General features: G+C 43.5%; 1 long non-coding RNA gene across 3 annotated transcripts; it reads left to right on the top strand.

Annotated features, from left to right (window-relative positions):
* Positions 1–578: 578 nt before the first annotated feature.
* LOC127687281 (uncharacterized) lies at positions 579–11,402 on the top strand. 3 transcript variants are annotated; one of them, XR_007978368.1, is made up of 3 exons: positions 579–673; positions 9,010–9,147; positions 9,773–11,402. It is a non-coding gene; the product is annotated as an uncharacterized LOC127687281 (long non-coding RNA). The 3 variants fall into 3 exon arrangements; XR_007978366.1 differs by lacking the exon at positions 579–673 and adding an exon at positions 8,278–8,606; XR_007978367.1 differs by lacking the exon at positions 579–673 and adding an exon at positions 8,613–8,778.
* Positions 11,403–13,390: the final 1,988 nt, after the last annotated feature.

Here is a 13,390-nt window from a genome sequence, read left to right as displayed (position 1 = left end):
GCTTAACTGGTGAGTGGAAAGTGTGTGTGTGTTAGGGAAGCTAAAGGTAGCTTCTGGTCAAATCAGCAGTCAGCGCAGAACAAGCGAGTGTGCAGAACAACCGAGTGCGCGGTATTGCTTGCTAGCAATGATCATGACTGTGCCCATTTATTTGAGACTTTGTTTGAAGAGGCAGAGACCTTGGTATTTCTGTGGTGCTGGAGCTGCTGTACCTTTGGAGGCCCAGAGGGCTTTCCACTTGCCCTTCAGTCTTGTGATATAACGGTGGCTCAGGATATTGGAGCCGTATTCTGTCTATGTATAGTTGTTTCAAATTTGGGGATTTTTTTTTCATTCATAGGTTTATCTTGCTGCTGCTACTACAGTCTTTTGTTGTTTGTTGTTTAGGGTTTCTCTGTGTATCCCTGGCTGTCCTGGAACTCACTCTGTAGACCAGGCTAGCCTGGAACTCACACCATGCCCAGCTTGATGATGCTACCGTCTTACTTAGGTCTTTCATCTCTGAGCCTGGTGTGATTTATTGGAGCAGTGCTATAGCTTCTTCTCCACTGTACCGGAAAGAGTGGGCGGGACGCCGAGCAGCTGCTAGGACCGGTGTGAATGCCTATTTATCTCTGATGGCCACCTGGTCAATCTCGGCTCTGAAGAACACTCATCTTAATACAAAACAAAGGTGAGAAGAGCTTCCAGGGTTTGTGGTTACGCGTCCTTCAAGAGTGGGGTCTGATCTTTTGACAATCCTTGTTTCCTAGGGATACATTGTTTCTGTCTAAAGGACTGAGAAGGTTCTTCCTGTGTTCCATCTTGAAGCAGGATTGAACCTTTTTTTTTTTTTTTTTAAATCACATTAACAGCAGGGGAGTGTTTTCCTGCCTGACTGGTTCCTACTACTCTATTCAGGTTTCTGTTGAGTTTCTACACCCTGCTGGGCGTGGGAGGCCGTGACTCACAGGGAGTGATGTCTCCTGGTATTGCAGGATGGCTGGGGCCTTCTCAGTTCAGCTCAGCTAGGTCGATTTTGTTCATCCTTTGTTCTGGCTTGGATCCGGGCAGGGCTGCTTGCCCCTAAGGAGAACCAGCTAGATAACTATTCAAATATTAAATTAATTCCTCTCTAAGTGGCCCAGCAAGTTTTTGCTAGAAACTTAAACAGGAGAAAGAGAGAGTCAGGGACAAGAGAGGCTGAGCAGAAAGGGCAGAGGAAACTGAAGACTTTTCTGTGTTTTCAATGTTTCCTTTGTCCCTGATCTTGGTGCCTTGTGCACAAATAGAGCAAAAAAGTCTGAATGAAAAATTACCACAAATTAAACTATTTGTGCCACTAAGCCTCGTCTTCCCTGACTCTGTGACCTGTCTGACCTATTACTGCTCAGAAGGGTCATTTAACTCAGAGAATTACCTAGCGTGAGCTCCTGTTACCACCTCTACTCACCCTCCTTCAGACCAAGGACTTACCCAGAACGCTACTGGCTGCAGACTGGGCACTAAATTGGAGATAGGGTGCAAGTGGGGGTAGGGAGTTGATGTGTGTGTGTGTGTGTGTGCGCGCGCGCGCGCGCGCGCATGCACACATGCCTGTCTGTCCGTCTGTATAACGGAAGAGTGAGAGGTATAAGCCACCCACTGGTGAATTCCTGCTTTGTCTGAGGCTTCTTTTGGTTCTTAGGCTCAGTAACTGAATTCTAATGCCCTGGGCAGGAATTCACTGCGTAATAGGACTTCACTGTGTGGCACAGGCTGGTCTCTTGGCTGTCCTCCTGCCTCAGCCTCTCACTGCTTGGATTACAAAGTGCTAGGATTACAGGTGGGAACCACCACACCCATTCTCCCTCAGACATCTATTTCTAGATGATGGTAGTGGGTTATATTTCTTACTTAAATTCCCCTTCCTCCCTCCCTGCTTGCTCCCTATTTCCTCCTATCTATGTTATGAGTCTATCAGGAGTTATGCCTGAAGGTGCTTAAATCAGACATTTTTTGTTCTTGGCTCCAAGCCAAACTCAACATACAGGCCTAGCCAGGGAATTATCTAAAAAATACTTTGCAGAACCAGATGGTTTCACAGGTGCATCCCAACCAACATTACAAAAGATTTAACACCAATGCTTCTTCAGGTTTTTCAAAAACTTGAAAAGGGGATATTTCCTAATTTATTCTATGAGCCTGGCTTTAACCTGAGTTAGAAGTAAGAAAAAGATACCACAAGAAAATCAAGGTATCAGCCAATCTCTGTTGGGAATGCAGACTGTAAAAGTCCTCAGCACAATTTTAGTGAATAAAATTAAACAACATATTAGAAGGGTTATACACAATAACCAAGTGGGGTTTATTCCCAAAAGACAAGGTTGGCTGTGCATATGCAAATTAATCATTGTAAACTACCATTAATAAAATGGAGAAAATGATCAGATGGCCATCTTAATTGATTCAGAAAACACATTTGACCTAATTCATATCCTTTTATGTTATAAGATACTCAGTGAACTAGCAACGGGAGGGAACTTCTTCAGTGTGATAAAGACAGTATGGAAAACTCTAGCAACATTACCTAAAGGTGAGAAGCTGAAAGTGCTTCTTCTTAAATCAGGAATAAGAGCTGCAGTCTCATAGTGCATACTGAATATGTCACACAACAACAATTCAACATAAGATCTGAAGTAGCTCAAGTGGGTAGTGAAAAGACATAAGACACATAGAAATTGGAAAAATAAATAAAATTATCTGTTTGCAGACGGCATGTTCTAACTTGTAGAAAACTTTAGCAAGGCAGTGGTGGTACACACCTTTAATCCCAGCAGTTGGGAGGCAGTGTTCTAGGCCAAACTGGTGCTGGGACAGTCAGGTTTAGACAGGGAAACCCTGTCTCAAGAAAAAACAAATAACAAAAACAAAATCCATGCCCCCCCAACCCAACCAAAAACCCAACAACCCCCCCCCAAAAAATATTCTACACATTAAAAAAATAAATCAAAGCAGGAATCTTGGGGTATTACTCGGGGCACTTGCCTAGTATGCATTAAGCCCTGGTTTTATTCTCAGTAGCACAGAAAACTTGGTGATGCTGGTATACATCTGTAATTCTAGCAAATGGGAGGTAGAGGCTAGAGGATCAGGAGTTCAAAGCCGTTCTTGATTACATAGTAAGCTTGAGTCCATTTTGGGCTACTTAAGACCAATTCAAACACACAAACACACACACATTTTCTCTCTCTCTCATACACACATACAAACATGCACACATACACATGTGCACACACACACGCACATGTACACAAGTGCACCATGTCCAATGTACCATGCCACCACCACCAAAATGCAGTGAAGCTGAAACAGGAATTCAACATACTTGCAAGAAAATTAAGAAAGCAATTCCACTTACAATAATGTCATAAGTGGAACATACCCTAGTGATTCTAACCAGTGTGATCTAAAGCTCCTATACAGTAGAACATTGCTGCAAGATGTTACAGCCGAGGGAAGGGCAGAGAAAGATACTCTCTGTTTGTGGATTGGAAAATTCAATACTGTTAAGATGAAAATGGTACCCAAATTCATATGCTTATTTTATACAATCCCTATTAAAGGCTCAGTGATATTATTTCACACAGAGATAGAAAAACTTACTTTAGAACTCATATAGAATCAAAAAATCCCAAATATCTAAAATAATCATGAAAAACAACAAATCCAAGAACTTACTATGTCCCCATGAGAACAGTATCAGAACCAAAGCCAGAAAGCAAGCGCTGGTGTGGACGGAGTGGAATGTTTGCAGATAGTCAATAGGAATGCAAAAGGGTACAGCTGTTTTTGAGATCAGTCGGGGTCTTACAAGTAGAAAGCAGTTCGGCAGTTTCTCCAAAAGGCAAAATAAAACACCACATAATCCAATGAGTTTTCTCCTAGGTGTGTGTATATATTAAAATTACATATAATATGTATTATGCACATATATTAATATAATATATATATATTATAAAAAATGCAAGTAGGAACTCAAGTGATACAGTGTGACGCTGCCCACAGCAGCATTATGAAAAATAGCCAGAAGCTAAAGCAGCCTGCCCATTAATGGGTAGGTTGATTTAAAAGAATAGCATATAAATAATACACAGGAAAGTGAGGGAAATTCTGTTATGTGCATGTTTGGCAAAGTTGACAACACTGTTCTGAGTGAGACCAAGATACCAAAAGGATGAATGTGGTAAGATGCTGGGTCTATAGGGTCCTGTCCTGGCTAGTTTTTTATTACTTGATAAAAGCTGAGATTCTGGGATGATAGAATCTCAACTGAGAAACTGCCTCCATCAGATTGGCCTCTAGGCAAGTTTGTGGGGCATTTCCTTGATTAGTGATTGATTTAGGAGGGCCCAGACCACTGTGGGCAGTGCCAACCTGGCACATAGCTCTGGGCTATATCTATAAATCTATATGTAGATATGGATATAAATATAGATATATAGATATAAATATATAAAAGCAAGCCGAGTAAATCATGGAGAGCCAGTCAGTAAGCAACTTCAGTCTCTGCCTCCAGGTTCCTGCCTTGATTCCCTTCACGATGGACCATGAACCATGAATAAACCAAATATGTCCACTCCTCCCTCCTCAGGGTGCTTTTCGTCCTGGTATTTATTTCAGGAATAGAAAGTAAGCTAGAACAAGTGCCCGGGATGAGATAGAAAGTCCAAGAGATGTCACAAGGACTGGGGGATGGGAACTCAGGAGTTACTAGCTTGTGGTATGAGGTTTTGGTTCGAGGTGATCAAAAACATGGATAGCAGGAAAAACTATACAACATAACAAATATACTCAATGCCACTGAGATGTATACTTAAAATTATTATAGTTGAGACTGAGGAAAAGTCACAATGGTAAATTTCATCCTGTATGTTTTACCACAGGAAATATGTTTTTAAAATGCACAGTCCAGGGCCCTGTCTTAGGAATAGCTGCCAGGCTGACACGGCGTGCGAGGTAGGAGCCCAGGCTGACACAGAGTGTGAGGTAGGGCCTGAGGGAGGAAGGTGAGGGAGGAAACATGCAAAAGCATGTTAAGGGAGAGGACCCTGTTTTCTCTCTCTCCGGGGAGTTTGGCCCCAAGGGAGGGTAACCCTGTCCTGGGGAAGTCTTCACATTCCAAAAGTGGGCATCTGCAGGGAGTGCCCCAGCTGTGGGAGCGCTGGCCTGCCCCACCCTCGGGCAGATTAGTTAATTATTGAAAAATGCTTCAGAAACACACCCAGGAGCTTATTGACTGGCATAGGAGCTGGCATTTCTGAGAGGGAGGACACAGCTCCTCACAGAAGCTGTGGGACAAATTGCCTTCTACTGGGTCAGGCTTGCTGGATTGATCCAGACTCTCACAGTGTTTCTGCATTGTGAATCTGGAGAGAGAAGTTAAATATATTTCGGGGTCCAGTCTGCATGGTCTGTTTATTTATTTTTAATAACCTTAAAAATTCGAGACAAAGTCTCTTGTAGCCCAGGTTGGCTCCAAAGTAGTTGTGTAGTAAAGGATGACCTTGAACTCCTGCTCTTCCTTCTTCTGTGTTTCAAAATGCTAGGATTCCAGGCACACACTATGGTCTATTACATTTATTTATGTATATGTGCGTAGGTGCTACAGTGCTCTTGTGAAGGTCAGAGAACAACTTGTGGGCACTGATTCTCTTCTTCACCACATACGTTTTGGAATCAAATACTGTTGTTTAGACTTGGAGAAAAGTTCTTTGAACTGCTGAGCCATCTGGTCAACCCACTGTGCACCAATATCTGTGGTTTTAGGGATCAAACCCAGAGTTACATCTTAGGCAAACACATGACAACTTGTATGCTTACAACTTGTATGTATCTAAGGGGAGGTCTTAGATAAATGAATTGTAAGGTCTTTGAGAAATAAGCTACAGCAAATTTCATTTTTAATTTTCTCGTGCTAATTTTTAATTATTTTTAATGTTTACTTCCTGCAACAGACACGTTTCTTCTAGGTTCAATGGCTGTAGTACAGATTTACTACTCCCTACTCTGGCAAGCGGCACATGCGGTTTTTCGTTTCCCACCACTGCAAATAGTGCTGCAATGGACACTTTTGTCACAAACTTATGTGTACAAGGGTTAGTGCTTCCGAGGGCTGTATTCTAAAGAGTGGGACTTTTTGGTTCAGGGCATGTACATTTAAGGATGGTTATAGTTTTTTGTTTGTTTATTTTGTTTTTCAAGACAGGGTTTCTCTGTGTAGTTCTGGCTGTCCTGGAACTCACTCTGTAGACCAGAGAGGCTTCAAAATCACAGAGATCCACCTTACATCTGCCTTCTGAGTATTGGGATTAAATTTGGGCACTTGCCACTACACCAGGCCATTTCTTAGGAGTGTACTTTGGCTCCTAAGGCATGCACATTTAAGTTTTTGATCAGTAATGCCACGTTTCTTCCTGAAAAATCTGTTCAACCCTAAGTACTATCATTCTTTATAAAGATCATTTATTTATTTTTTTAAAGATTTATTTATTATATTTAAGTACAGTATAGCTGTCTTCAGATACTCCAGAAGAGGGAGTCACATTTCATTAGGAATGGTTGTGAGCCACCATGTGGTTGCTGGGATTTGAACTCAGGACTTTCAGAAGAGCAGTTGTTGCTCTTAACCACTAAGCCATCTCTTTAGCCCTAAGATAATTTATTTTTATTGTATGTATAGGTGTTTGTCTGTGCACGTGCATGTGTGTGTGTGTGTGTGTGTGTGTGTGTGTGTATCATGTGTGTGCCTGGTACACATGGAGGCCAGAAGAGGGCACCAGATTTCCTAAAACTGAACTTATAAATGACTGTGATCCACCATGTGGGAGCTGGGAGCCAAGCCCAGGTCCTCGGGGAGAGCAGCCACTGCTCTTAACTGCTGATGCTCTGGTTTTTAAAATTATATATTTCCAACATCATGTGCAGGAATGAACAGTGTACTTTAAACACCATTGCCCTATGTGCCAGTTGGGCTTTTCAGCCTATTATCTTAGTATTGACAATTTGTATTTTTCTTGAGTTATAAAAATACACAAAAAAGTATACAAAATACAGTGTACTGCTCAATTAGCACAAGATGAATTCTTGCTCATAAAGCAGGTTAAGGACTGGAATATTACCAGAGGTTCCACTGAAGATGACCGGCCTCTCGACAGCTAACCGCTAGAGACTGATCACGCCCACTTCCCCTTTATATAATCGGAAGCATGCTCCTTGTTCAACAGCACATTTGAGCTAGCCTTGTGTATAGCTGTGAGATATTTATTTACGTTGCTTATTATATCCCATTATGTGAGCTATACCACCATGCTTGTTTACAGACGGGCAATCGGGCTGTTTCTAGCTTTTGGCCATGAGCATGCTTGTGTCTTTTATGTAGTATGTGCGTGTGCGTGTGCGCGTGCGCGTCTGGTTTTGTATGTATGTAGAGGGTGAAACTCCAGGGTGAGGGCTGAGGCTCTAATCAACTTGACCGATTCATCCGTGAATTCCCCATGATTATTTGTTCGTTTGCTGTCGGGTGGCTTGTGCCTTAGTATTGATTCGAGTACGCTTTGTTTGTTCTGCTCTTTAATTCTGTGCTATTTCTGTTGTAATTTCTCCTAGTCTTTGTTTATAGTGTGCCTTCTATTTCGCCAAGTTTAACACCTTCATATAATCACATCTGTAATTGCTTTTCTTTATGTTTTCTGCATTTTATAGTTGGTTAAGAAAGCTCCTTTCTCTCTCAAATTGTAAGACTTCACTTTTGTTTCCTTCAAAGACTCATTGTGTTTTGTTTTTCATGGTAGGCTTTCTAATCAGTCCAGATTTTATTTTCGAGGGTGAGGAGCAGAGACCAATTAATTATCTAGCACTCGGGGGATGAATAAAATTAAACCATTTACTGCTTAGAGCTCTTAATATCTATTTTTAACATCTCAAAACAGAAGATAACATCAAAGAGATAAGAAACTATAAAAACATTTAAAGCTCATTTTTTTCCACTCTGAAGTCTCTCTTGAGTGAGCTTGTTACGGTCTCATTGAGGCTAATGCCGCCTCGCTTGCTTGCTCGCTCTTAGAGAACAGAATGTGGCCCCACGAATTTGTGTGTCTAGCAGAAGAAAGGCTCCATCCTGGAACCTCCGAGGCCACGGGGGTGGGATAGGAAGGCCACTCCTTCCTCAGGCTCCAGTGCCCCCTAATCCAAGCCGAAACCTCACATTTTGTTTGTACTGTTTCGATCCCCAGGAGAGAAAACTAGCTTGAATTTACAACCCCTAGACTGGCTTCCTGTAATGACCTCCTAAGGCAAAGCTGACCAGAGAAAACCATTTTCTTGTCTGGCTGAGGGATCACAAGAGGACAAAGGATGGCCGAAGCTGCCCCATTTCCCCCCTAATCCGAGATGGGTCTCGCACGGCAAGCCTGTGCTCAGTGCATAGTCGCGTGGCTCTGTGCAGATTCTCCGGCCGCAGCTCAGGGCTTGGTGCTCGCACCCTGCTCGCCCTTCCACCAGCGCCCGCCCGCCCGGTGCTCGCACCCTCCTCTTCCCTGCATGCTTGTGGTGAATGAAGCCTGATGCCTTGCTACCTTGGTTAACAGGTTGTGGGACTGGAGTCTGGTAGGGTGGGGCGCGGCAACGTCCCCCTTCTCTCGACAGAGAGCTTGGTTGAGGCTGCAGATCTGACTATCTACAACCGGCTGGGCTGCTTTTCTGGAAGATTGCTTTGTGGGCTGAGCTCCAGCAGTGTCATCCGAGGGGCCTGAAGCGCAAGTCTCGCTGTTTGCCTTTATGGTTTCACATTTTAAGGATTTGCTGGCTCTTGCTCTGGAAGCAATGTGTGTGTGTGTGTGTGTGTGTGTGTGTTGTACATATGTGATTACAAGGTTTTCTTTCTTCATGGGCATGTTTTATGGCTGGATTGTTTACAGCAGCAGAAAGGCTGAGATTAGATTTTCCTTTGATTTTAAGAGTCGCATACCCAGATTTTGTGCTTTTGTGCAGAAAGAAGAAGCAGAATGCTGTAGTGAAGTGCGACCTCTCCCTAACGGCCATCGTGTGGTCTTTCTTCAGGGCTGCTTCTGCAGTATCAGAGGGAAACTGACGACGGAGCAGCCAATGTGCCAGTTTTCAAAGGAACAGGTGTATTTTCCCACACATTTTGGGAGGGAAATGAAGTCTTGGAGTTTTGAGGAAGTCAAGGGTGAGGTCAGCAGAGACCGCTATTTATATCTGTGATGTATATCGAAAGTTTTCTTTCTGTCATCACGGAACCAGTTCATACAAGAGGAAGGGCGTGTCTTGCCTTTTTGAAGATCTACTGCACTACGAATATCTAGTGTAGTTTAAATTTGGGGTAATGTGTAAGGGGGCTCTGCGGAGTTAGCAGGGTGACCACATATGTTCCTCCTTCCGCCTGCTTTGTGGATAGCCTGACTCACTTCCGGTTAGTTGATTGACTCAGACTGAGGTTGGTTTTTCTTTGTTTTTTTGGTTTTGTTTTTTTTTTTTTTTGGCCAACTTTCCTAAGATGATCTACAGTGTGAGCAGGTGTGTGCGTGTGCGTGTGCGTGTGCATGCGTGTGCGTGCGTGTGCGTGTGCGTGTGCGTGTGCGTGTGTGTTTGGGGGCTAAATTATTAAACTCACAATGAGAAAGTTTGACTGTAGCAAGCATCAACAACACGGGATTAAGAGTCTCTATCACATTTAAGGATGTCTTTCCATCTTTACTGTGCTTGAGTTATGATATTCTGTTTCCTCCCTCAGGCTTTTTTCGTTATGGGAAATGAACATGTTTGGGGACAAACATGTCAGAATTGTGAGGGAGAAACTTGGCAGTGAGACGGACTGTGTGATCTGCTTGACAAGAATTGGGAAACAATACACCTCAGAAGCTCAGACAGTTCTCGGCTCCTGGTTCAGAACCATGACTCAGAAGCCACACAAGGGGAAGCCACCCCTGCACCTCCGAGAGGGCCCTCTCTCCTCCAGTCTTTATTAAGGGGCCAGCAGCCGCCATTTCCACACAGCAAGATATGGCATCTGAGGGAAAACCAGTCTAGCTCTGCTCCACCAGGCGAGGCAGGAAGTGAAAGAGAGAACGTTTGTCCTTCAAAAGGAGAAGAGTTGGGGCAAACTGTCTGAAAGGCAAATATTCATAATGACTGGGCAATGAGGGACTCTGAGTGGCGGGAAACAGACGTGCCTTGGCATAAACATTGAGATTTTTTTTTCTGGGGTTTGCCTAACCCCTGTCTTTGAAAGTTTGCCTTTTACTAGAATAAACACGGTTTAATAGTGAGCAAATATTAGTTCACATAATCAGAACCTGTTGAGTTGAACAGGAAACCCTGGAGGGAAGTCTGCAGGTGCTTGCACGCTAGGCTGAGAAGAGGTTCTGGGGAAGCAGATTCCCTCCCTTTCCCCAAGGGGAGTGTCCTTGAATGGAGCCACTGTGGAAGGAAGAGGAAATAGACAACCTGTAGAGACTATGAACATCACAGGAAGGCTCGGGATTTGTTAATGGGGCTCCTCCAGCACGTGTGTGTGTGTGTGTGTGTGTCTGTGTGTCTGTGTGTCTGTGTGTATGTGTGTTGTGTGTCTGTGTGTCTGTGTGTATGTGTTGTGTGTCTATGTGTGTCTGTGTGTGTAAAGGGTCTCCTGGGTTTTCAGTTTTGTCTATTGTAGGAGGGGTGTGGGCATCTCACACCCCAGCCCTATCCCTTTCAGAATAGGAAATTTGTAAGCTTCCTCCACCTTAGGGTTTGAGTATATTATCAACTCCATTTCAGGTTTCACAAACTTAAGAAAGAGTTCACTCTGACTGAAGGAGGAGGAGGAAGAGGAAGAAGAGGAGGAAGAGGAAAAAGAAGATGGAGAGGAGGAGCCAGCCTGCTTTCTCAAATCTAGGTTCTCTCTGCAAATGGTTTTCTTTTTCTTTTCTTTTTTAATTACATTTATTTGTCCCCTTTACAACCCAATACCTGTCCTTCCTCTCCTCCCAGTCCTCACACAAGTCCTCCCCCAATTCTTTCTTCTCCTTCTCTTCAGTTTGTGAAAACAGACACACTTGATCTCATAGAACAGAAAGCGGAGAATAGCCTTGAACTCATCAATACAGGGCACAACTTCCTGAGTAGAACTTGAATGGTTCAAGACACTAAGGTCAAGAATTAATAAATGGTATCTCATGAAACTGAAAAGCTTCAGTCAAAGGACACTGTCATCGGGACAAAATGACAGCCTACAGATTGGGAAAAGATCTTAATTAACCCTACATCTGACAGAGGGCTAACATCCAAAATATTTCAAGAACTCAAGAAGCTAGACACGAACAATCCAAATAACCCAATTAAAAGTGGGGTACAGAGCTAAACAGAATTCTCGACAGAAGACTCGAATGGCCAAGAAACACCTAAAGAAATGTTTAATGCCTTTAGTTATCAGGGAAATGAAAATCAAAACAACCCTGAGATTCCACCTTATATCCATCAGAATGGCTAAGGTCAAAAATTCAAAGGACAGCACATGATAGTGAGGCTGTGGAGCATGGGAACACTCCTCCATTGCTGTGGGATTGAAAACTGGTACAACCACTCTGGAAATCAATTTGGTGGTTTCACAGAAGATTGGGAATCATTCTGTCTCAAGACCCAGCTGTACCACTCCTGGGCATAGCCCCAAAAGATGCTTCTGGAGGAAGCCATGTGAGTTCTTCCCTTCTCTCAGTCTTGCATTCCTTACATTCCCAGGTCTGGTGGCTTTAGGGCAGAGCCAGCAGCCAGCAGTCCGCATCCTCAGGAAGCTGGTGTGAACATGAGGTTGCCCAACTCTGACTGCGGCAAGTCACAGATCAATAAATGGCTGTGTGACTCTCCATAACGCATAGGAGACTGTGAGATGGACTGAGAGAGAAAACCAAACAAATCACTGATGGAAAAATTGATCTTATTAGGGAGATTTATCTGTGCTGACATTTGAAATGGATGTGAAACATGAGTTGAATATTGACATTTTAAAAAGGGTGTCAGGCTGGAGAGATGCTTTAGTGGTTAAGAGCACAGGCTGCTCTTCCACAGGTCCTGAGTTCACTTCCCAGCACCCACACAGCAGCTCACAAATGTCTGCAACTCCAGTTCCAGGGAATCTGACACCTCACACACTGATGCATATAAAATAAAAACAAATAAGTTATTTTTAAAAAAGGATGTCACTAGTATTTTTATGGTATGGTGTGTGTGTGTGTGTACATGTGTGCACACCCCTGTGGAGAACTCAGGCTCTTCCTCAGTCACTCTCTACGGTAGTTTTGGAACACTGGCTGGCTCTCAGCCTCCCAGGAAGTATCCATCTCCGCCCTTTCCAGGCTGGGGTGACATTGAATTGAGCAGTTTTTGCCTGGGTGTTGGAGATTGGAAAGCAGATGCTTCTGTTTGTATAGCAAGTGCTTTAACAACAGAACCATCTCCCCAGCCCCTGTGTTATGGTGGTATTTGTAATCCCAGTTGCATCTGTATCTAACCATGTCCCGGCTGGTCTTAGCTGGCTCTCATGCTCACAGGAACATCCTGTCTGTACTTCAGCAGGTCAGCTTTCACCTACTTGCAGCTTATGTGGCTGAAGAGAGCTTGGCCTTACCTGGGCTCTAAGGTAGACAGGCCCAGTCTGACCGATAAGAGAAACGTATTTTCTTAGCACAGTGATTGGTAATTGATTCTGGGGTAAGCTTGTGTTTCAGATTGGACTGGTTTGGGAGTTTTGTTTTGTTTTTTATTAATTAATTTACTTTTAGAAAATGAACTATATGGGACAGGGCCTCTTCTTTCTGCAGGGCTCCAAACTGATGGGCTCTCATTCAGAAGCTTCAGGGGACTTGTTCACAGAGTGACATGTCTGGCAGTAGAGATATCCTTCAATCCTTCATTTGAGCAGTTGGAGCCATCGGAAGTGAAACTACTCTATTCTCAAGCATTTTAGGAATATGAGACAATGCGTTCACTTTTAAAGTTGTCTCACACTCTTCCCTAGCAAGGAAAGAAGAGTCTTACAAAAGTCCTCACTCATTTCCTTCAAGAAGAAGCAGTTGTGCTACGGGAAGCTGCAGCTATAAAGCGAGATCTAAAAGCTTTCCCACTAGCGACTTCCAGGCGAGTTTTTAGCCCGTGACAACTAAGACCTCGGGACTTGATTCTTAAACTCTCCAGTCTTGAGATTTTTTGAAAACCGTGGCTGACGTCTATGTGCTGTGTACTTTTCCATGAATCAGAGAAGAAATATGCAGCCCTGTAGCCACAGAGTATCCAAACTGCCAATCTGGCCTCTGGGCCTTTCCAAGTCTTGCTCTTCGTGTGTCGCATGACAGTCCAGCTGGATTTATTAACACTT

The sequence above is a fragment of the Apodemus sylvaticus genome, chromosome 6 (assembly GCF_947179515.1).
Source record: "Apodemus sylvaticus chromosome 6, mApoSyl1.1, whole genome shotgun sequence".
NCBI lineage: Eukaryota > Metazoa > Chordata > Mammalia > Rodentia > Muridae > Apodemus > Apodemus sylvaticus.
This window is presented reverse-complemented; position numbering and strand designations above follow the sequence as displayed.